Below are 26655 nucleotides of genomic sequence, written 5' to 3' on the forward strand. Positions count from 1 at the left end.
TTGGGGAGAGAGACAGGCAATTACCCAAAATAATAAAATAAAATATAGGAAAAAAATACAAAGTAAATAATAACAGTATAAGCAGCTCTTACTCTTTCCTGGAACTGCCTAAATAAAGCTGGCTGAATTAATCCGAGATAGAATCTTCACTGCATTAATTACCATTATATCTGATCCTCTTTCTTAAGCCCTGGTGTTAATTGTATTACACTAGAAGATTTTCTGTGTATTTTGTACTTACTTATCACCACTTAACTACAAGTCTGAAAATTACTAACAACACAGGTTTATCATAGTTTAGTGCCATTCTGCTCATATCATAATTATTTTTTATGTGTCATTAAGTTTTTATGTGTTTTTAGATATTCTCACAAATCGTTTACTTCATATATGTTAATTTGTTTTATTTGCATTTCTTTGTGACCCCTTTACAGCTAACTGGCAATTACTGTAGAATCAGATTTTAATTCCATCATAAACTATATTTATTGCATATAGTTTAGAGTAAATAATAGATTACGCACATCTAAATGACTAATTTGTTCTTTAATATTGTCCACAGATACATCACAAAATGCTCTAAACATCTTGATGTAAGTAATTATTAGCTGTCCCCATGTGAACACATAAACAGTCTCAGAGAGATGAAGTGACTTGCTTATTGATACTAATTTTAATGACCTAATTCAAAGCCCTCTTGAGTCTACCCATTGCCTCCAATAGGATTTAAATCAATCCCCAGAAGTCAGCAGGAAGCAGAAAGCAGTCTCCAGTATCCTGTAGCTCTGTTAGGGCCAGGTCTTCTAATTAACAATCCTTAAAAAGATTTATCAAAACAAGAATAATTTAATTTTATTTGTTGTAGCAAGAAGTAAGCTATTAAATTCCAAGGTCATTTTGGTGTCCCAAAGCGTCGTTAGCTGCCAAGGCCATGAAAAGAGATCACACTTGTAATTCTTACTAATCAGTTTTGCTGCTGAGATTTTGTGTCATTTATTGTCTGATAGATCATAAATTCTTTCTATCACCAGTTACTGCCAATGAATGCTTTCTTCCAGCCAGAAACTGTCTCTTGGAGACTGAAAAACAGTTTCATGTTCTGTTGTCCCCTTCATCAGCGTAGTTTTATATCTGCAGTAGAAGATGTATTACCTGTGTATAGCAGATGAAGTGCAGATGTACCATAAAGCACCCCTCATTTATCTTTACTTGCTAATGATTGCTATTAGCTGAAAATTGATGGATTTGAAACCAAAGCTCCATCACTCAGGTCATCATTAATAATATAACTAATGGCATTTGGTGACCCTTTAATATTCTTGAATGAACTACATGAGACTGAACCCATGTCAGAGTGATCATTTGGTAGCGAAAGGGCACCAAGGGGCAATTATTTCTTGCTGAAGTGGGAAAAAAAAACAGTCAAGGATCTTAACCAATTCCTCAGGATTCTCAAGCAGAAAGGAGAATTCCCCATTTTAAATACTGTTATCACACAGGGATCAGAAAAGGACATTTCCATATCTACATAAATACACTTAGGCCAAACACCGTAGCAGAGCCCGTTACAGACTTCAGGAGTGCTCTGGCAGACCTGAGACAGCCAAGCATCTTCCTTCAGGAGCCACAGGAAAGCTTTGGCAACGCTGCACCTTTCTGCACAGCCCACGTTTCCCTGCATGGAAAGGCAGACTTGTTTTGTGAATACTGTCAAGACTTTTGACAATATTAGCATTTACTCTGTTCAGGATGTGATGATCTTCCTCAGTTCCTTTTTTAGTGCAGAAGCAGTGTCAGAGATAGTTCTATCTCCCTCCAGAATGCCCACCCAAGGATTATGATAAATTATAGTTTTTGAGAGAGATTTAGTTCAAACTGTCATCTCCAGTTTATTTTCTCTGGAGCAAGTGAGCAGCTGCATTTCAATCCACTGACAGTAAACATTATTCCACAAACAACATGATCTCTACTCTCTTTGCAGTGTCTAACTAGCGAATAGCAATCCTAAATCCATCAGTACGTATGGCCTTCCCTAAATAGGATTTCTGAAAAATCCTGAGAATGTAATAAGCCCTCAGCAACTGAATTACTTTATTGCCTACTACTTCACATGGTGTTGAAAATTATTTTAGATGGAGGATAACACTGAAACAGAGAAAAGCACAGGAATGGAAAAACTGAGGCAGCATGGACTGCTGTGGACCTGCTCTAGGTCTGTTGTATCTTCACGGAGAAGTTCCTTTTTCTATATAACACATTGCCTGGTCTATCTGTCAGCCCTTGCTCATCTTCCGGGCAAGGAATGGCTCCTGTCACATAAACATGCAGGAAGAGCCCAGCACAAAGGGCCTTTGGCTGACACTGAAGAAACCTACTTTTCTAAGAGATCGTCTGTCCAGTTTTGACACACGGGTAGCAGATAACTGCACAATGTGTCTACGTTTTGAGGAGCAAAGTCCAAGCTGATCAACAATGAACTTAATTTGAGTAGTTTAACAATTTAATGACTCCTTGTTGTCACCCCACAGCCTATCCTTCATAGCAGAGTTACAGAAGCAGGAGCATACACATGTAATTCAGCACGAAGTGTGCCAAGGCTGAGACTGCACACTTTCACCTGCAGTTAATTTAAGGTACTGAGTTCACACTGAAGCAGCAGAGATTCACACATCCCTCCTGTTCTGCTGTGTGTGCCTATTGCTCTGAGATGTGCTGGGAATACTGCAGCACACTTAAAGCCCTGCAGAGATGAGCCAGGGGCTCCTGAGGAGTTGGAAGCCACTGTGCTACTAGAAAGCTATGACATAGTTGCCATTACCAAAATTTGATGGTGCACAAGGAGTTGGGAGGGGACACAGCCAGGACAGCTGACCCCAACTGACCCAAGGGATATTCCACACATATGGCATCATGCTCAGCATGTAAAGCTGGGAGAAAAGAAGGAAGGAGGGACGTTTAGAGTGATGGCATTTATCTTGCCAGGTAACCATTACGTGTGGTACAGCACTGATTTCCTGGAGATGGCTGAACACTTGCTTACCAAACGGAAGTGATGAATGAATTCCTTGCTTTGCTTTGCTCATGCAAGCATCTTTGCTTTGCCTATTAAACTATCTTTATCTCAATCCATGATTTCTATCACTTTTACCTTTCTGATTCTCTTCCCATCCCACTGGGTAATCCGCTGTGTGGGGCTGAGCTGACAGCTGACAGTCCTTTAACAAACAAAAACCCAAACAAAACACATGCAGTTACCAGCAATCCCCGCTGCAAAAACTGCTTCTGAAATCACTTGATGTCTATTCCATGGGGTTGGCTGCTTTGAATGTTACTTTGGAGTATGCCACAGACAATGTAGTCATGGCTGTGCTAGTCTTTTCTTCCATATACAGTAAGAGCATGCATATGAGAACACTGGTTGTGATTACTACAAGGCATCAACCAGGACTTTTAAACAAAATCTTTCTATTTTTACCCATACAACTTTTCTTGGTTTATTTTTTTTCTGTGTCAGTTCCATCCATTTTTGTTAAAATTTTCTGCTTCCAATAGAGAATAACCCAACTGATGTCAAAAACACATTTTTGACAGAAAATTCTTTGGTGAGTTACAGCAGGTAATTGGTATTTAGAAAATATTTTGAGGATGGAAAGGACAGCAGCAATGCTAAGTACAGCAGCAGTTACCTTCTGGTCAGTAACAACTATCATGTGTCAGCATTTTTAAATGACATATCATCCCTACACTTCCCCCACTGACAGATAGAGACATACATATTGACAGTAGCACAAATAACTCATATGTCATTCTTCAGTCTTTACAATAGTGGCACAGAAAGAGGAAAATATGCAGAAATTGACTTTTACAGAGCTATGGAGAAAAGTCTACATCAAAACATAGATATAATTAAAGTGGTATTTAAAAAGCTTCAGTCGAGCACACTTCTCTGTCTCTTTCCTCCTCTGTTGGTTCTCTTCAACACATTTGTTTTATTGATCAGATGAGTCTGTGATATGGAAAATTGAGTGGCAATCTACTGTTTAACACATTTTTATCACATGCCCTCTATGTGTTCTTTGACTGCTTGGTGGGCCTGCAGAGCCTTATTTTCATCATTTTGTTTGTTTGAGAATAGTGTCAAGTAACCTGTACAGCAATTTACTTTCTGTCAAACCTCTTTTATTCATAATTAAATGTTGCACTGCAGTGTGTTTGGATTTATTCAGTGAGCTGTAAAAAGTTAAAAACAAAAAGGTGTATTCAATGAATGGTTTTCCCAGAATAGAGCCCATCAATGATAAAGTTTTCATATTTCCTTTAATTTATTGCTACATGTGACTGTAGCATTAAGTGGTGAGAACTCCTTAGGTCTCTCAAGGTCAGTCTGTGCCTGTGCTCAGACAGAGATATCCAATATAAGCTGAGATATCCAGGAAAAACTTAAAGCATTTGTTTTAGTTTTCAAAATCTAAGCCATAGCAAGTGCCACATCATGGTCACATCCCAGAGAAAGGGATCTCTCCTCTACGATCACCTTCCACAAGTCCTCCTGCTCCCTTCCTTGCTTGTTGCTGCTCTGTCCTCTTCCCTTCCAACACTTGCAGCAGATTTGATGGCAAAAAGACATCACTATCCACACACAAAATAAATCCAACTCTTTTAGCTCTATATTAATGAATTAAATAAATATAGTTTTGTGCACTAGAGTTGGCACAATGCAAGTGGCGGAGACATACAACCAGAAGTAAAGAGGAAAGGTACAGATAGCAGGATCTAGTGGGAACTCTTCCATTTAGATGCAGTGATCTTTTATCCAGGCCCACCACATTTCATACCAACATTCCGGGTTGCATCTCACTTAACTGCAGCCAGATGGAAGCAGGATCAATTTTAGGCTATTTTCTGCCCTCTGTAATCAAAAGAAAGAGAATAGCACTTCTGCAGAATGATTCATCTCATCTCATCCCTCTCCACTGACTACAGAGGAGACCTTGATGGCAGAATTAAATTGGACCTCTAAAGAGCAATCCAAGTGTCTAAACAAGTGTGTCTAAGTGCCAGATGAGGCACCCTAGAGTGTCATATCTATCAGCCCTGTAAAGGCATTTTGGATGTCTCAGAGTATCCATAATGGCACTAACTCCTAAATGCAGGCACCTAGATCACTCTCCCACCATCTCACTTTTCAAAGTGCAGTTACTTCAGAAATAAAGGGCATGACTCTACAATTCCCCTTCCTTTCACACTGATGTTGCCCTGTGGACCCAAAGACAGTTGTAAATATAAAGGGAAATCAAAGCTGATCACACTTGCCACCTCTGTTCCAGGATCGTAGTCTAACGGGATTAGTCAAAGAGAGTAGCTGATCAGGACACTGCACATTCTTCCTCTCCTGTCTGCATTCTTGAGGACTTTTTTCCTATTTTCCTGAATCCCTATTAAAAGCCATCCACCCATACTGAAATCCGTCCACTCCAGAAAATCTCTCCATGGAAGTTAAGTGATCTAAACCAGCTATTTTTGTGTTTCCCCCAATGTCTCCCATTACTATGGTATCTAAGTTTCCTACCATACATTCAGCCTCTCACATCTGTGTTCAAAATGTTTCAGGGTCTGTAGTCCTCACTCACTTGCACAATATGTGGCCATTTAACTGCATATACTTTAGAATGTCTGCCTACTCTGCCCAGACTTTCTGTCTAGGATATTCAGCCTTTGTAATAATACTTCTCAGAAACATAACCTCTCTCTGAAGGCAAAACCTCCAGTACCTTAATCTCACATCAATACAATTCCAAACACAAAAAGATATGGATATTTTTAGTAAATACGTTTTTGGTCAAACAGCTCAATACCTTCATACCATGACCATATACAAATCAGGTCAAAACCACCAAATAGATTTGAGTAGGGAAAACCAGAAAAACAACAAAGGAATGAAACAACTTTCATAGAGACTTTTTTGCCCCAATGCATCTGATACCTCTTCCAAGCATAGAAGTCCAAGTTCATTTCTTTGGCTAAAGAAGGTTTGAACACATTTCCCAGGTTAAAAACCAGATTCATAAACACTGGGTTAAGAATACTGTTGAGACAACTTTCAATATCTCCAGCTAATACTAAACTACTTTGAACAGTGTGTTGAGATAGTAATTAAAGTAGCTATTGATTTTCAACACAAAGTATGTCCTAAAAAACTATAGATCTATTATTTATATCATTCATGCAAGGTCTTTAACCAACTTCTACCTCTTAGGGTATTGCCTTAGCACCCCAGCTCGTGAATCACTCTCTCCCTGGTCCCATTACTTTCTTTTATCATGGTGTGTTACTGTAGCACTCAGAATAACTCTTGTCAAACTAGGCAAATTCTGAATATTTTTATCTTTGCAGTATCTCTTGCCTGTAGACACAGCCTGTATAAATATTTCTCATTTGTCCTCTGCAGTCTCCCAAGACCTTCAGCTAGATGAAATTGGACAGAAACCAGCACAAACCAAGATTACACCTGGCAATTGGGAAATCCAGAAGGAATTCCGTCTCTTTGCAAATATGTGCAAGTAGGAACTGGTATTCCAGTGGCAACTTTTGTTCATGTATCTCAAATTTCTGGGGTGATGGGATATAGGGTGGCCATTAAGTACGGGTATTTGTATAACTTTTTAACTGTCTCTGCAGGAACAGCAGACTGAATGCTTAAGTCCCAGGCAGACGTCTGTCAGGAAGCTTGGCACTTAAAAAGGCACCATGTATACATGCTATACATGGCATATATAGCAGAATGATCATAGAAACATAGAATACTTTAGATTAGAAAAGTTTAGCTTGTGTAGTCCAGCCCCTTGCTTGGAGCTGGGTCCAGTTTGATCAGATTTCTCAGAAACTCATCCATCTGAGCTCTGAGAAGCTCAAGGAATGAAGATTTGACAACCCCTCTGGGCAATGTCTTCCGACATGTTTCCTTATATCTAATCAGAATTTCCTATATTCCAATTTTTATCTGCTGACTTTTGTCCTAAGCACCTCTGTATCTGTGCACCTCTGAGAAGAGTTTGGCTCCATCTTCCAGACAGCCTCCTATTAGGTAGCTCTAGACTGCAACAAGGTCCCCTGTTCTTGTCTTAAGGCTGAAAAACACCCCCATGGTTTCAACTGGTTGCTTAGGACATGAACTGCACTCCATTGCCATGCATTACAAAACTCATTAGGAATATTCAGACAAATAACTATAGGGGTAAATATGGCTAGTTTTAGCACTATTTTCAATAGAAAACAATTTGAATGCCATGAAAGTACAACTTGATATGTCAGTGAGCAGGGCACTGCGTAAGATTCTTCAAAGCAGTTCATAAACATTAATCTATTCCCAGCACAGGTTATCAAGAGCAATCAATTTTGTTCCTCTGAACAACCTGTTCGTTGACCATCAGTGTCACTTTAGACAGTAAAGAAAGACAATCTCTCTGTCTTCTTCACCACCAAGACATTAAGAAAGGCAAGGTAGGAAAGGCTCTGCTTCACTGAGAAACCTGTATAACAAAAGCAGCACAGTAAAGAAATCAGGTCACTGCAGATAACTCTATACCAAGTGGGCTCTTGTGCTAAACCAGGGTTCAACGAGACGTATAATCTTACTCCAGGCACAGATTCTTTGGAGTTTTCTCTATAAAAATATCATGAAGTGCCATGTTCACCCACCCAGAACAAACTGATCACATTCCCATGGGGTTAAACAGCCTGAGAATACCTACGATTGAACCAAGGATATTTATTCTCTTTCTAAGGGCTGGCATTCACTGCAAAATGCACAGATTTGTGTTACTGTTCTTTCTGCTGACCCCTTTTTCAGATACCTAATTGTTTCCTGGTGGTTTTGTAAAGCATTTGTTTTGTTTTATCATATCGCTACACCATACATAAAAGATAAAACAATCCTCTAGACATCTCTAACAGTCATCCCAGCAAATGCTCTCCTCTCTCTTAATGCTGGTTTAAGACAGGACTCATTCCAAGACAGGCCAGGGCTTCATGATGCAAAAGTGGCTCAACTGGAGATAGTAAGCCAAGGACTAGATTGGAATAAATTCCAGACTCATCCTTTTTTATTTAAAAAAAGAATTCCAGAAAGACCTCAGTGGCATATGTGGGTTGTGATTTAGTGAACTGAGTAACTTACTGCAGGTAGCGTACTGCACTTCACCTTGCTGTCTCTGCTCTATAAGAGTTTGACCTCCATGGCTGTCAGTCACTTATCTTTCCCTGTTCATGTCTTCCCTTCTTCAAAGTAGTATAAGCAGTTTTTAAAGTGTGTGCTGGCATGGCTGCATTTTTAGGAATTTTCAGAGCTAAACTTACTGTAAACATCTTTTTCTAGCTTCTCTTAAAAATCCAAATATTTGTTAATTGGTATTTTTTACTGTATTCTTAATGGTACAAATACGTCCATGGTAACTAAAAAAGGACAGAAGTATAATTCATCAGGCAGCGAAGATATAAATGAAAGGCTACATGCCCACCAATAAAATAAACATAAATCTCCATCAATATAGGCTCTTAAATACAGTAATACGACTTGGAAATGCAATCCTGTTTTATTAGCAGACTATGGGAAACCTGAATAATGACAGCTAAAGGAGGTATCTACCACAGTACAACAGCAGAGGTCAAAAAGGACACCAGGCATGTCATCTGCTACAAAGCTCAAGAGGTTTTGCTGTAGTTAGCCCCCTCTTCTCCTGTCTCTCACTTCTGCTCTTGGGCAGAGTGCAGCCGGGAGTTCACTCACAGCCTTTTGCACATTGCGGGGGTGATGTATGCCCTGGGTATGAACAGTCAAACCCGTTGCCATAAGCTGAGCTGGTAAAATAACAGATATATTAGGTCACACTGAGGCCCTGTCAGTGGCAGCAGCAGAGAACATTCCTGTTAAATAGTTAAAAGTTAGAGCAATCATCATCACAGCTTCTCAGAATATTCTTCTAGCACTTTACAATCTGTAACACAGGAAGGCCCTGAGCCAAAACTAGTGTCTTTATAATAGCTTTGCATATGTTTTTCTGCCATGAATTTATCCACGCAACCTATTGAAACATTTAGCATTTATGTAAATGTTTAGCATCTGCAAAAGCCTTCAGCGATGCATTATATACCTTAACTTCACATTGTGTGACTATAACCACCTCCTTTTATTTGTTTTCAAGATGTTAAATTAAAGTATCATTTTATAATCTTAATCCATGTGTTAGAAAAAGGCAGAAGGACCACCAGTAAAACCAGTGCCACTCACTAGCAAGCTAACCAAAAGAGGGAATACTTTCAACCCATTCACTGGACTGTTCTTTGGCCAGAAAAACTCTACAGTGAAGGCAAATAGTTATTCTGGCTTACCCTAGCACTTCAAAGCACAAATGGAGCGACATACTGCCAGCTAGGGTGTAACTTTATTGTTGACAACATCAAAATGTATCAAACCTAGTAGTACAAATTACCAGACCTACTGCTAAGCAAGATTTCATCTGCTTTATACATCTTCGTATTGGAGTTGAGTTTCTTTAGGGATTTTTTCAGATACTGATGTTACTTGGACAGGAATTTGTTTTGAGGTTGTTTGTTTGTCTGTTTGGGTTGGTTATTGTTTTTGGGGGTGGGAGGTTGTCCTCGTCACTCATTCCTGGGTGTTGGTAGTCAGCTCAGCCTATCATCATATTTGCAAAGCTAGTATCCACCTCTCCCCCACATATGTATCTAAATTGAATTTCATTTCCTGTGTCTTCACCTGGTCATTCAGGAATGACAGGTCTTTCTTCAATATTTCAGCCAAGAGTCAACTTTGAATAACTCAGTACTGCCAGCAAGTTCTGTCACCTCATTGCTCAACTGTTTTACCAGACATTTTACAACTGTGGGACATCACTGGATGCAGCAAAGTTCCCTGTTGGATTATTTTGGTAGTTTTCCTTCCCCATGAGAAAAGAACATTTATTCCTACTTTGTTTCCTATTTTTTACTGAATTATTTATCCTATTCCTTTATCCTTTCACATCCTAGATTCTTTATGAGTCTTCAGTGAGAAATGTTCTTGAACGCCTTTTGCAAATGCTAGACTATTACACTGAAGTTGTCTATGGCAAGTTTCTGTTTCCTGCTGTCACACACCACAGTAGATAAGTGATCTGTAGTATGTTTTTCTTGGTCAGCTACAGAAGTTATCAGCAAAATGGTTTACATACACAGTTCAAATGCTGCTTAATCTGAAATAATCCTACCAAAACCTTGAGTAATATTTTTTTCTATTAGCCAAATGTTAATTGTTAATTCTTACTGAATTCTAGACAACGTTGAGCTTGTTTGGTGATATCCAATCTCTCCAAGTAGGATGTCAAATTAGACATTAGCCTCTTCTGTCATGATCACAACAGTCCCAAAATCTACTGGTAAAACTCATTTGTCATATGAAATAAATAAAAACCACTCTTGAATTAGTCTGTGACGTTAACTGATAAAGAGCACAGATGCCTTAATGACCCCTCTTACTACTCTTTTTGGTCACCTTCTGAGGTACCACTCCAAGAGCACTTGAAAGCATTAGTCCATGCCTACAGAGGAGTGTAAGGACTAAAAAAAAGTTTGAACTGACACTGAAGCCATAGAAAAAGGATCATTATTCCTCTGCTTCTCTCCTCCCAATGGCTCACCTCTGACAGAAAAGTTCACAGTATAATCTGTGATCAACTAAAAAAAAAAAATCTCATGGAAAACAGGAATAATGAGACACTTTGTGCAATGAAGCATTAGGTGCTTACAAGTTCTGAGCAGGAACATAGCCAAACTCTCTATAAAAAAACAGTGGGATATTTGGCAGCTGACCTGACCACCAATGCGTTGAAAGTTGGATGATAGTCAAAGTGCCATAGCACTTAGATTTTCATAGAGCAGACCTAACTCATTCCCTCTTTCTATTCTGTTCATCTTCTATCTTTTTAGATAAACAGATGCCTGTTATCAAAACCTATTTTCCTGCTCCTAGCAGCTGCAGGACATGGAAGAGCCTTAACTTTCCTGGCTCACTTGGCCACTTTAGATGAGGGGTTTGTGATGGCAATATCCAAAAGGTTATCAAAGGTAAGATTTGAGGGAAATTACCTTGAAGAGGACATTATTGGAAACAAAAATGTAGTTTCACTGTGTTTCTGGTTTTTTTTTTTTTTGCTGTACAGCCTGATGCCACTGAAGTACCATTCTTTTAACATACCGTAGCTTATAATTTTGCCCCACGGATTACTGGAGGAGTCAGTGAATAATAATGAAGCTGAAAACATGATTCACCACTTTTACACGTTAGGCAACTCTTATTAGTCTGATAAGAAAACGTTGGATTTGAAAATTCCTGTCACCCATAAAAAGTAAAATAAACCTTTTAAAAATTATTTCAATATTGTGATAGCTTCACTAGATGTTTTAAAAGAAATAACTCCCCAAACCTAGATAAATAAACAAAACCATCAAGATGAAAATCAAGATTTATCAAGTAGAGAAATTTCAATCCATACTTCAATCCATAAACACGTGTATTCCATGGTCCTAAAACTGAGCTTTGTTTTGTATTGTTTAATAGTCAAAGTTCACTGCAAATGAACACGAGGCGTGAGATGAAATTCAGACTTGGAAAATATTGACCCAGAAGGTTCACTGATGAGAAGTAGCATGAAAAATATTGTAAAGTTCTTAAAAGAATGCATAACAGAAATATTTCTGGATAACAATGTGTGTTACAGGCCACATGGTTATGAAGGTATATGGCAGTACTAGAAGAGTTTCAGAGCAGAATAATGAGCAAAAATCTAAAAAACGAGTTTAAGAGAGATAAAAAAATATTACTTGTGGAAATGTTTGTTAATATTATGAAATAATGAAAAATCTGTAAAGAGCAGAAGGGGAAGAAACAGCCACGCAAATTAACTCTTAGAAACTGAAAAACCATGTGTAGAAATACATGTCTAATACATGCCTTGTGACTGCTCATTTCCACAAGAAGCTTTTCTGGTTATAAATTAACACAGCCTAAAAAGCAGTTAATATTTCATCCATACCAATCAATATCAAACAAAATACCTATCCAATTATGCTCATTAATATGAACAGAAACAGTAGAAGTCTATTAATTCTTGTACCGCAGAGAAAAGAGAGATTTTCTCTTGATTGTATGAAATTTAACATTTAGACACCAGGAAGACAGATTGATGTATGTGTATGCTGGATGGTTCTTTCTTTTAAATTTCTAGTTGCAGGCTCAGAGACATTGTAGAACTGCAAAATGTCATGCTGGAGAGTACTTTAACTCTTATTTGAAGACCTACCCTTATCTTTGTTTATTTGTTTGTATGCCAGTAAGCCAGATACATCCATAAAACTTCCAATGCCTGTATAGTCCTGTAGGTCAGAGAGATAATATGAAAATGCTTTTATGGTGAATGCGTCTTCCCTATATTCCAAAATCTGCCATGCCAAATATGCCTTTTCAATTGACATCAATGAATGGACTACATCCTTTGTGGATATGAATCAATGTAGCTTTAATTTTATTTTACTTGTCAGATTCATGCCAGCTGAGAATCTGGCTTAAGAATGTAATTTGCTCTAAACAGCAAGGAAAAATGAAAAACTAAAATTAATCAAACTAACACAGGCATATTCAGTCCTTATTTTATACACTAAAACTTACACTCTTTCACCTCTGCACCAGCAAGCTCAATGTATTTTGGATGTATTTCAGTCAATTAGGGAATGCAAAAATGTATGATATTCAGATAAAGTCCTGGAGAGTGAGGGAAGATAAAGAAGTAATCATCCCTCTCAAAAAACAAGCTACTTCAGTGAGTAATTAATTTGAATTTCCTAATCCTCTTTACTTAAACTCATGCACAGAGAAGTCAAACACTGCCTTTTAATAAAATTCCTTATGACACTAATTTTCATGGCCATGAGATACTTTAGCTCAAAAAAAGCAACTCTTATTTTGTTCGTTCTTGTTATGCACTCCTGAGTGGAAAGTGGTATAGAGTCCTGGTTACACAGGTGCTGTGCTTTGCAGCCCAAGGTAAGATTAGAGTCCAGCTAAGCCAGGCATTGAATACAACACAAAGAGAAGACTTTAGGGACTGTGGAGTGGAACGCACAAGGAAAGAAAGAGCAGCAGCCATCTGTACAAAGTCCATGAGCACAGAGAGAGGATGCAAGAGTGGCTCCAAGTCCTCATTGAAGATTCCCTTGCATTATGACTTGTCTATTGTCACTAGGAAAGGCTCCAACGGAGCTAAGAGCAGCACTCCAAGTCAAAAAGCCAGTTAGAGTCTAAAAGGAGAAGTAATACAAGAGGGGTATAGACAGGAAGATAGATGTTGAAGACCTAAGCCTTTAATTTTTATGTATTAAAGAGGGAGATCAAGGATCAGAATCCCCTATGCATACATAGTCCTGCAGCTGGTAAAGAATACGGTTGTGCAACCCCATTGCTGTAGCTGCATGACAGCTCTTGTTCTCCATTGAAGAACAGGAGACATGTAAGGATTTTTGTATACTCTTTTCAAAACACCTGTTTTGCAATTCTGATCCTTCCAAAAGCAGCATATGGTACCTTTCCAGGAGCTCAGGTCGCTATCAGATATTTATTTTAGGGATTTCACTAGAAAAACACAGATGTGGGACAGTCATCCAGGCAAAACGTTTATTTATTTCCAAAAAGATGCTTCTCCTGTAAGCCAATCAAAGCTACTGAAGTTTGAAAACATGATGTAGTCCCCACAAACAGGTGTCATCACAGAAGGTTCTTTTGTTTAATACAACCTCCAAACCCCTATGTGTATAAGATGAAAACCCATTTAAGAAGAGTCACAAGCCCCAACAATTAGTTATAACATTTATTCAAGAGAATTCAGATAAAAACTGTTTTATGGAGAACAAAAATAGCAATCCGCTTATCAAATCTATAAAATTTCTGAAACTTACTTTATCTTCACATGACTGACCAATGAAGTGATGTTTTCTGGTGAATACAACAAAGAGAGGAAGATATTAATGCTGAGATTTTGCTTCCATACACCTCAGTGGGCAAAAATTTCTATCGCTGAAAATCGTCTTTGTAAAAACCATGGTTTCAGCTTTTTATCCTTACTTTAGGTTTGATTCAAACTGGCTGCTGGAGCTTCTTTAATATATTTAACTCATTTTTCCAATGGATTTAATGCAAGAAAGACACTTTTCTTCAGCTGATGTTGGTGAATGGAACAAAACCCAGTGGAACAAAACTGGGTCATAGCAAATGCAGCTTCTGCAGCTTTCTTTCCTCTTACCAGTATTTCAGCTTCTTTCCATGACTACATGAAAGCTTGCTAACCTGTAGCTACAATACTTGGTCAATAAAGCCAAGCATACATGAGTTGGTTGTAGATCTGTCCCTATGTTCTCAGTCCTTGGCAACTGCAGGATTTTTCAAAGCCTGTGTCATAGGCCAGGCACGACATGACCATGAATACCAAACCAATCTTTACCCTCACCCACCAACTTCTTTTCAGGAGACAACAATTCAAGAAACACATAGAGTGCTGTACTGATATCTAAATATTTATTCAAGCATGTTATTCTGACCCCTAGGCAGGTCACTGCTTGCTTCACAACTGTAGACTAATCTTGCAGGCTAATACTGAAATTTCGTAAATCCTGCCTTAGAGAGCCCCAGATGTGCCTGGCTGTTTTCAGGCTGAATTCGGAATTTACTTCATTTATTTCAATGTGCTATCTTTGTGTTTTACACCCACTATCTTGTCTGGAGAGTACCTAGGATCATTATCACAGTATCACAGTATCACAGTATGTTAGAGATTGGAAAGGGACCTCAAAAGATCATCTAGTCCAATCCCCCTGCCGGAGTGCATTTTAATTATCTGGGGAAAAAGTTTTCAGTCCTCACTTGTAAAATTCTGTTGTGTAATAGGAAAGGACTACACAAGACATATAAATGATTTCATCATCTGATGGAGAAGTCAGTTAGGTTACTGTCACTCTGTTTGGAAGGAAGCAAAAATGATACTTACTCAGTTGTCAGAACCTCATGATACCCCTCTGATTTAATGGAACATATTCAGTTTATGTTTGGTCCATTGACATTTAGAATCATAAGTTCAGTACTTGCAGTGGAAGGGAATTTCCAAATTATTATGCCCAGTCCTCTCCAATTGCAAGTACAATGGGTAGCACCTGGAGGAGCCTTAAAGAAAATGTATTCAAAGTCTTTAAAATGTCAGAAATGTCTCTATTCACATGATGCTGTACTTCTAATTTAGATTCCACTTTGCAGTGGTTTATAAAGGGTTAGTAAATGACAAGTGGAGCTTTAAAGAAATGAGTAAAGGACGGATGTACATTTTATGCAGTCCAACAATTTGATTGATAAGCTCTTATAACATTCAGTATTGTCATCCATTGATGTGCTTATAACTAAGATATTGCCCAAATCTATAAAGAATTTAAAGGCACTATCAATCATTTATTAACCCCTTATACATGTTTTATTAATAGAATCTTAATATAAAGCCATATAAAATTTGAAGAAGAGAGTGATATCAATCAAATGTTATGGAGTAAGTCAGAAATACTGATTTCATCTTGCATAGGACTATTTCTAAAGGAATATTGAGATTTCTTTAATATTTTTAACTTCTTAAAATATTGAAGGATTAAGGAAGATGGAGGCACTTAATTTATATGACAATATATATTAAAAATCCATTACGTTGCTCTCCGTACTATTTTCAGGAAAGTAAAATTCCTATTTTTTTTTTTATCTTTAGTTTACATCAGTGAAATCTCAGAGGCAAGCTACATGATTAAAGGTCTTAGATACTAAAATGAAATGAAAGTGAGGATCCGTAGTCCCTCTCTGGACCATATCTAAGGCTATTCATCCTAAGCTGATGAGCTCTACGAAGCACTTTTGGGATTCAAGTACTATTAAAAACAGCATTGCACATAGAATGGCCAGCATTTGTAGTTGGTGAATAAATTCCCCTTACCACTGAAGTACAGAATGGTGGAGGTGGGAAAGGACCTGCAGGAGCAGGTTGCTAAGGGCTGCATCCAGTCAGGTATTAAATATCTCTAAGAATGAAGACTACTCAATCTCTTTGGGCAAACTGTTTCAGTGCTCAGGCACCCTCACAGTGAAAAAGCTTTTTTTCTTAAATTTGTATTGAAGTTCTGTAGTTCAGTTTGTGCCCATTCCCTCTTGACTTCTCACTGGGCACCACTGAACAGACCATGTCTCTGTCCTCTTTGTATCCTCCCTTCAGGTATTTATAGACTTTAATAAGATCCCCCTGAGTCTTCTCTTCTAAAGACCAAACTGCCCCTGCTCTATCAGACACTTCTTGTTTGGCACATGTTCCAATCCCTTGATTACTTTAGCAGTCTTCTGCTGGAAACGTGTGTCAATGTCATTTCTGCAGCAGGCAGCCCAGCACCAGATACAGCACTCCAGGTGAGTCTCACCAGCACTAAGCAGAGGGGAAGGATCACCCCACTCATGCTGATGGCAACAATTTTTGTTTCTGAAAGGGACCATAGCTGTTTTCATAGTTTTACTCACTGCCTTTATGCCAAAGATGAGCAGATTTACCTGTCTAGCTTTATCTTGATTCCCTTCTGCCCTCTCTGCTTTTCACTGCTCCTTCCATGTATTTTATCACCCACCTAAACAAAGGACAAAGCCTTTTGTTCCTAACACTAAATCTCCCCGAGGAGCTTTCTCAGTCAGACCTGCCATGTCTCCCAATTCATGCATGTAATAGACACATCTCACCCACATTTCACACTGTCTCACTGGCCATTCATGATGCTCACATTTCATTCCTAGCATTACTGTCTCTGAAGCCAGGATCAGCTCTTTCTCCCATGATACAGCTGGACAGTTAGGTCACCTTTGCCTTGGATCAGGAGGAAAACTCATGTGCACCCAGCTCTCAGGTTGAAACATTTCAGTATGAATAGATGATACTGGGGAAGGAAGTTTGTCTCTCCATGGCATGGTTCTTTCTCTGATGCAATTACTTGTTTCCACAGAAATCAGTAACTATAGTACAATTGTCTTCCATTTCTAAGAACTGCAGAAATATAACTATAGATGATCTGCCTAAATTTCCCCTTCTTTTCTTTTTCCTTTGAGTTTAGCTATGAATGAAGAAAGTATTGCAACCAAGAAGTTGCTGATTTATCTTTTTTTCCAAGTGTTTGTTAACCTTAGAAATGCATTTGACAGGCAACTAAGGAAAGTTTTCAACATTTCCAAAATACATTTTAAAACCTTCTGCTTCAGTAATTACTAGAGGAGAATAAAAATAAAAATATGTTTTTATTTACCTTAGAACTGATGTTCTCAGTCTGTGGCCATCACGTATTATCACAATTAATTCTGATTGCCATGGCACCCACAACTGAAATCCCACACATTCAAATCAGACCTTCTTGTACCGCACCTTTTGAAAAGCAAACCTGCAAGTGTAGAGTCTGAGCATGAAAGCCTAAAAGAGGACAGGTGATCTTGGAGGTGATATTAGGCATTAGGTAGCACAGCAGAAAAACAAGAGTCATAGGCCAAGAAGGGAGAAATTATAACAAATTTATCTGAGACTGTCGCATTCTTCCCCCTTATAAATTAACATACAGATGCAGCTGAGCAGTAGACCATCATTAGGTATGTACATTCCCAGCCCCATACACTGCTTCACATCAGTGGAAATACAACCCAGTAAGAGGTCTTACAGGTGTGTTTGAGGACCCAGTTGAGCTTGAACCAGAGCCTGCAGTCTTCTGAGGACTATCTCAATTTTGCAATAGTTGTGCAAGCTGATCTAAACCTTTTGAACTTGACCCACCATTCATCATGCTGGCCTGGCCAGATGCCACAGTTTGAAGGGATGCAAGAAAAACACACAGCAAAGGGGACAATATTGCTGTAAATTAAAAACATCAAGGGGCAGACAGAATGTACTGAGCACCAAAAACCATGTCATCTGCTGCATCTTCCTGTTGACTGGTTCCCCAAGAGAGGATAGGATTTCAGTTAAAGCCAAATGACTTCTGAAAATCTTCCATGGTTTTTGCAGCTTCTTTTTTTTTTTCCAGAATTACTTTCCACCTCCTACTTTCCCAAAGTGTATTTTTAATTCCTCACCTATACATGCCACCATTTCACTAGTTCCAATGGAAAGCCAATTGCAAGGGTCAGAGGTGGAAACATACAGAGCAATGTAGGCAAGAAGTTCTACACAGGTCCAAACACAGCCTATCTTTCCTTTTTCACACCAACACATGAACATGTGAAACACTAATGAGCCAAACAGCCATGTGAATCTTTAAGCTTTTGGTTGTGCAGCCTGCCAAGTCAGTGCTATAGAATGGGAACTATTACTTTACCATGAGTTTATGAATACATGCAAAATTAGTTGACTGGGTAGCATGATATTTGCAAAAAAATAATCTCTTTTAGAAGACCCAAAGATTATGAAAGACACTTTTATGAACAGAATCCCATTAGCCCAGTGGTTGGTCTGCAGAAGTTTTTCGTGCACCACGCAGTAGAAAAGCCTGAGCTGAGCTTTGAAAACACCCAGGATTACCTGTGTGAATGTGCTAAGCACAGAGCAAAAATAAGCACTAAATGCTGCCTGCATCTAGCCTATACAATGCGTTGAGATTACCTGATCAGTCTTTTTCTGTGCCCAGCAGACTTTCTACTGGACTGCTGTTAATGCAGAGTAAAGCTTGTGTTTTTTTTAATGCATATTGAACTAAAATTGGCTTAAAAGCAGCAGTCCTAAGCCAGTATGCAAGTCTCTCTTTTTCCTGATGTGCCTGTGCTGACAGTAATGCCAAGTGAGAAAAATCATAACCCTGGTAAAACATCAGTGAGCTGTTTGCACCATGCTGACAACTTTGATAATAGCCGAACAGTCCATAGATTGTCACAGTAAGAAAACAGTAGACAGTATATCAGATTTGCTTTGTCCCAGTGCTGCTGGCTAGATGTAACATGACAGCAGTTCAGATACATACACGCAGGGCTTAGGTAGCTGCAGGTACATACAAAGAGGATATTTTGCAGAAGGCAGACTATGCAAATGTGTGTTGGGAGTAGAATGGATTCAGCTGTAACAAAACCAAAACTGCTCATGTCTCTGTCAGCAAATGGATTTCCTCTTGGAGTTCCTCCTCTCCCTTCTGCTGGGTTTTCTGTTTGCTAATCAAACAAATTATTAGAAACAAATGAACTGTCAGGGAACAAAATAGCAGGACAGCACTCGACACCCAAGTCACATTTCATTATCTGCCACGTCTTCCCATGCAACCAGCCCCCTCCCCACCATCCTGCTGTCTATGCCACTGCTCCCTATTTGATGAGACTGCCTGGTGGGAAGCATCACCAGCATGGGGTTTATTACCTGCAGGAAGGCTATTGTTACAGCCAGCCATTCCAGATTATCATTTTAATAATCAGAATTCAAGTGATTTGTCAGGCTAGTTCAGCCGCTTTTACTGTGGCAGGTTTCACTTTGCTGCTTATTCTTGCTCAATCCCATTCTGAGCAGTGGCAATAAACATCTGAGAATGGGAACTGTTTCTGTCCAATTCTGTTGTCACTAGCCACATAAATTAAAGTGATATCCCCAAGCTACGGCATGATGTTTATCCAAGGGTCAGAGAGGAATTCTATTTTGAGAGAACATTAGAATGTAAATGTAGGTGAAAGTCTCTATTTCTCCATTTCTGTTTCGCAGAACAAGTCGGAGACATTGTTTGGTGCTTCAAAGCTAACAATAAAAGATGGTCTTCTTTTTCAAGTTGCAATGTTCATCGCTTTTGTTCTCCAAATCTACTTAACCACGTGGAAAGGCTTTCTGAGGAGTTAATATACAGTGTACGAGAATTGTCTCTTTTTAAAAGAATTGCTGCAGCCTAAAAATAGTGGCAGCTTTGTAATGTGCATTTGAGATCTTGTCTGATGCTGGGATCGAAGTTCACAACTACCGAACTAAATATCATTTACCATTATGAGCTACGCTAGCCTTATAAGCAAGACCATTGTATGCTAGATGAATGTGAGCATGGCTCATAGTAAGTAAATAGGTCATACTTGTCTTTCTCCTAGATAGACAATACTATGCTATGCTATGTTATGCTATGCTATGCTGGGAAAGTGGGCATTTAGAGACTGTAAAGTTTTTGTCCTTGTTCAGATGTTTGATCATCACCAAGAGTTTAAGGCATTTTTGAAAATGTTATAAAGTGTATTAATTTTTAAGGCAGCTAATCCAAATAGGAATTATATTAGATTGGTTTCCCATTCAGACAGAAACTTTGGGAGTGTTTCATGGCCAAAGAAAGACACATGTGGGATCTTGTTAGCCAAAAGTTCCTGTCAATATAACATGCTGCTAAGTACAGTCAAAAAAAGCATCCTCAGGCAGTCAGCAAAACAGCCCTAGGGATGGGATGAGGAAGGAATGGGATAGATCAGGGAGCACAGACATACTATTCACTTGAACTGATATAACTAGACTTAGAAATAAAACTTTGCCTCCCAAGTCAGTCTAGGCTTTCAAAAATGTTACTTTTACTAGGCATGCCTTAAGAAAAAACATAAAATGCAAATGTGTCACCTGGGGTTAGACCAAAGGCCTATCTGTCTTGTCTCTTGCCAATGTCCAAGTCGTCAGTCATTATTTACAGTGACAGAGAGGGAAGGTAAGAGTGATCCTTCTCTGTGTATGTCCTGCCTGTATCAGGATCACAGGCAGCTCAGAGTATTATTTGAATAAACGGGTAATATAAGATATGTTTCCCACCTCAAGCTACTTAATACACATACATACTGTATTGAATACACATATATACTGCATTCAGTGTGTGCTTCATCTGCCAAAAAGATGCCCTGATCTCCATCAGGGATCACAAAAGAAACAGCAATTTATTCAAAATTGATTTTAAATGGTGCACTAGATGAGCCATGAATTGTAGCATGGGCTCAGTCCTGATTCCTCTTGCCTCCATACATATCCATTATTCACCTATTAGCTGCTTAAGATGTGGACTGACCTACAAGCTGCACCAGATACTGTACGTGCCCTTGTTTTGGCAGTATGGTGGGTCGGAAGTATATTACAGTGATAATCAAACAACACAGGAGAGTGAAACCATTCAGCAGCCCAAGTGCAAGGGCAGCAAGCTACGGCCCAACACTTGGTTATGATCTCCCTCATGTAGTTCCAACCAAGTTCAATACTTTGTCCACATGCACTTAACTCCAACCACTATTAACATCAGTCATTCATGCTCTCAGACCTCTCATTCACTTGCAAGCTGCCACCCACATCCACAACTGAGCTGTTTTCCTGTGCATGTGCTCTTCACGCTAGTGGTCTCTTGTGTCACAGCTGAGTTAACTCAGCTTTCTGCTTCTAAAGCCCTACAACCGACATGCGTCTTGATCTGGAGCCTGGGATTTCCCAGGGCTACTTAGCTTTGCTCAGTGTAGCTTCACAGAGAGATAGGGAGTTTGTTTATTTCCTGCACGCTGATTAGGCTCTGTGTTGATTTAATGTCAAATGGCTTATTCTCTTCACTAAATTGCAATGTATAACCAAACTGTCCTGGACATAAAACTCCCCATCAGTGCTGGCAGGATTTCACACAGGCACAGCAGTTTTATTTACATGTGTTTTTTTTTTACAGTCAGATCAAATCCTTAGTTTAAGCAATAGGTTTTGAACTGTATTCTTGGTAGAAATAGGGGATTTTGTTATGCCTTCAGTGGACATATGCTGAGCCGGACAGATTGGTCTAATCTGGATCAAATGATGGTCCTTTATGTATCTGGAACTCTTACAGAATTCCCTCCTTGCCAAGTAGCTTTCAATAGACCTTTGATTGTAAAGGAGCATGTTATAAAATTCTTTCTATGCTTCCAAATCTGAACATGATCAGAAGCTGGCCTGGGAACAGTAGTGGCTCAGTAGCTGGATGATCCAGTGACTTATATGGAATATGGAGAATAAGATCAGTTCTTTAAATCTTTTCAGTCATATATGAAAACAATGAAAGCAGGGATGACCATTTAGATATCTTTCTACAAAAACAAAAACATAGCAATCAGATTGAAAACAGAGTACAGACATACGGAATACTTTTTTTTAGGGCAATTAGTCTGCTATCCAGAGAGACCTGGACAAGCTTGAGAAGTGGGCCCATGTAAACCTCATGAGGTTCAACAGGGTCAAGTGCATGGTGCCATACATGAGTCAGGGCAGCCCCCAGTATCAACACAGGATAGGGAAATGAAGATCTGGAGACCAGCCTTGCCAGATAGGACTTGAAGGTACTGATGGACAAAAAGCTGGACATGAGCCAGCAGTGTGTGCTTGCAGCCCAGAAAAGAACTGTACAGTGGGCTGCTTCAAAGAAGCGTGACCAGAAGGTCAAAAGAGGTGATTCTTCCCCTCTGCTCTGCTCTGGTAAGACCCCCTCTGCGGTCCTGCATCCAGCTCTGGGGCCCCCAATACAAGAGGGAGGTGGAGCTGTTAGAGCAAATCCAGAGGAGGTCATGAACATGATCAGGGGGCTGAAGCACCCCTCCTATGAAGACAGGCTGTGAAAGCTGGGGTTCTTTAGCCTGGAGAACAGAAAGGCTGCATGGAGACATTATTTTATTGTGGCCTTTCAGTAACTAAAGGGGCTTATAAAAAAGAGGGGAACAAACTTCTTAGAAGGGGCTGTTGTGATAGGTCATGGGGTAAATGGATTTAAAATAGAAAAGGGTAGATTTAGATTAGGTATAAGGAAGAAATTATTCACTATGAGGGTGCTGAGGTGCTGTTGCAGGTTGCCCAGAGAAGCTGTGGCTGCCCCATCCCTGGCAGTGTTCAAGGCCAGGTTGGACAGGGCTTGGAGCAACCTGCTCTAGTGGAAGGTGTCCCTGTCCATGGCAGTGCAGTTGATGATATTTAAGGTCCCTTCTAACTCAAACCATTTTATGGTTCTATGATTCTGTATTCTTTCTAATAAAGGCAAGATTCTAATAAAGGCAAGAAGTTTTTAAATAAGAGCTTGTATATAAGATGATGAAAATTACAAATTAGTTAAAAATGAGAAGAGATTCTCATGCAGACAAATCACCATGTACAAACAAACCAGAAAGCAAAGTGCCAGAAATTAAATCAAGATGTGGCACCCACGATGGCCTAAGGCAGAAGGGCTGGAGATATGTGTTATCTCTTAGTAAATCAAACAATACAAATAAAAAAATATGGGGAAGCTTCACCCTTCACATTCTGAATCCTTGTTGGTCAGACACCCAAAGAAGAATCTTTGAGCATAAAATAATATTCATTTTCCCCAGCTCTCTCAGCCAGTCTGGTAAAAAATATCCATTCTTCCTTAAAAGCATACATTTAAAAGACGAGATTCTCAAACAAATGACACTTCTTTTGTGTCCCTCCATGATGCAGTTACAGGGAATGTCTGAAACAGCAAACCTTCCAAAAATCACCTCCCTGCAACTGTAGAAAAAGACCTGGAACAGGTTGCTGCTCACCCACCAATCCTTGTGCTGCAGAGTACAATTATTTTGCACAAATCTATTCACGCAAAAGACTACTCCTCCTATTATTCAGTAGAAACAGTTTAATGTAGAATACATGATAGAAAATACATAAAAAGGTAGTACTCCTGACTTATTCAAACCACCTGTCTTAAGCATTTAAATTAAAAAAAGGGGAAAAAGAATTAGAGAGAACATAAATGGAAGAACATCCCATTATATCACCACATGAATTTAGACTCTCAAGGCGAGAGGATATTACAATTCACTTAATAAAACATCTGTAGTGGCACACTGAAGTAGCAAAAGGCAGTCAGCTATTGCAAGTGTGTACACACTTCTGCAATTAGAGAAAGAACAATCTGGCTTTGGCTTCTTTAGCTTCCAGCTAAATATAAGAAAACAAACACCCACTTCCTTATGTATATTTCTGCCTTGAGACAGACAAACACTGCAATCTCTTGTCCTTTTCTGTTTTCAGCAAAGAAAGTATGGTAGTTTTACTGTTAATTCGCCGTCTTTTTTGCAGTTTCTTTGTGTCAGACAGTTCACATGTTTGTGTGCAACATCTATGTTCTACCAAACTCCTATCTACCACTTACCATTCCAAGGACCCATGTTAGTAATGCAGACAAATTTAATGTCTTATGACATTCTTCCTCCTCTTGATTCTTTCCACCAGGAATGGACACTTCCTAAGGTTCATTATTACAGTGTATGTGCTTTTGACTGCTTACCTGCTTTTGGGTGCTTATATGCTTTCTATTCCATTCCCAGGAAAATCAGAGGAAGTTATACATTGTCATAATATACTGAATTTTGGGGTTTCAATGAAAACTTGCTCCCTAAGGTTGAGCTAAGAATTAAATCTATAGAAAGCTTCATTTGTCACTTTGTTAGCATCCTGACATACTGTCAACTACAGACCTTCTTAACAATTCCTTGGAAAAGTCTTATCAATGTCTTACATTTTTATCCAGCATGGAAAGTGTGCTTTTCAAGTATCATTTTGTATTTTTCTTAATAACTCATAAAGTGTCAAGCAAATTGTAGCAAGTGTTCTAACTGCAGTAGGATCACCAGGGTAGTAATAAAGAACTAGGAAGTATCAGGATCACTACTCTCTTTTCTGCTGACTTGGCATTCTTGGCTGATTTCTAGTCTTACACAGGCTGCTGCTGAAAAAATGTAAGGGAAGGATGTACATGCATGTATTTGTGTGTGTGTGTGTTTGCTGTGCCACAGCATCCCAAACAAGCTCTGAAAATGAGCCCTGCCAAGAGGTTACCAGAGTAATGAAGCTGTATGGTTGCAAAAGAATGTACTGCAGTTGCATGTTTGTCAATAGCTGTGTAAAAGCACAGCCCTTGCAAGTTGAAGAAGTACATCTATGATGGAGACTATGGGAAGAGTGCAAAGGACAGAGGGATTTATAACAGCAAATCCCTACTAGCATCCTCCTGGAGAGTAATGGAATAAGCACAGCTGGGTGAAGCTTCTGGAATGCAATAGGACAGAAAGGGATTTTGAAATATACAGTGAGTCCAAATGCAGAACAGGAAACTCCTGAATATAGCTGAAGGGCTGCTGGCAGCAGAAAACGTATCTGAAAACAAATTAGAAAAGTGATGGGAAGGAAGTTTTCCTAGGGATCCTGAGAATACTGTGGAGTTTGCTTTCATCCACAAAGGATTATGAGAAAGACCTGCCCTGCAAGGACAAAATGGGAGAGAGAAAGGAACAGTTTTCTTTTAAGCCTTTAATTTCACCTGCTCCAATCCAAGTATCCTCTATGCAAAGAGCTATGTCATGGTGGCCTGTTATTTTGTGTTCTAATAGCATAAAAGCTTTAGAGATTAAATATATTCAGTGCTTCTTGGCGTGCATGTCTTAAAAGTTAGAAGTTGTTCCATGTCAAAAGCTTTAGCCAGCCCACGATTCATCCCAACATCAAACACACTGCATTCCCTCCTTTCCATGAGCCATTTAGAGAAGAAATTGGCTGGAAGGGGCATTCAAAGAAAAGCTTCATTCTAAATGGATATTAAAAGAATTCACAGAGCATGAGATTAAGGGACTTGCAAATGAGAACATTTTTTCAGGGAAAAAGACTATTAAGAGCTTATCCACTAGTGCAAAAGACGTATAAATGACCATTTCACATAATACTAGCAAGTTTTAGTTCAAAATACTGCTATGTAATTTGAACTAAATAGGTAGACCTACAGTCTACATATCCCAGACATCCACCATAAGACAAGACAAATGCTACCCATTAAAAGGCACTTCGGTTGATCAACTCGGTTTGACAGCTCCTTTTGGCCAGATGAATCCAACCTCACCCACCTTCACCCATGGGTGCAAAAAATTGTTGCCGTAGGTAAATAGAACTTTGTTTACTAGATTTTTGTTTTTCTTCAGTGCCAGATTGTTAGGCTACTTTATTCTCTGAAGGCTGAACTGAAGAAATAAGAGATGATGGTGTTTTTCCCCTGATTTTGAGAAGTTTATACCATTTCTATTTTAAAATATGTGTTATAGTTAGGGTTAGTAGAGGGGGTTTCATCAAAATCACTTTTCTCTGGAAATACTGTCTGCTGAAACCAAGACACTTTTTCTTTGGCAACAATAAAATGTTCATGAAGAACCCATTTTTGGGTGCAATATTCTAGGTCAAAATAAAAGACAGAGAAAGCCTAAAGAAGTAAAATCCTTAGTAATTGTCTATCATTCAAAAGAGCAGTTCCTACAATCCAGGAAGGAATTGTGCAATCTGCATGGATAACATTGGGTACCACCACAGCCCAGTTATTCTTTTACAAGAAGTTTACAGTCTATTTCACCAGTAGAGAGGAAAAAATATTTATTGCCTCACTATAACACAGAGAACATTGCCAGTGATATAATTTAATGAACATGAATGAAATTTTGATTGAGTAGCACTTGCAATTAATTGTTTATAAACAACACAGAAAAAAAAAAGAAGTGTTTATCAAAAATATTGAGAAAAT

Source organism: Neopsephotus bourkii, unplaced genomic scaffold (genome assembly GCF_033783945.1).
Source record: "Neopsephotus bourkii isolate Nb327-2 ecotype Australia unplaced genomic scaffold, CSIRO-AGI_Nbou_v1 NB_1825, whole genome shotgun sequence".
In the NCBI taxonomy this organism is placed as follows: Eukaryota; Metazoa; Chordata; class Aves; order Psittaciformes; family Psittacidae; genus Neopsephotus; species Neopsephotus bourkii.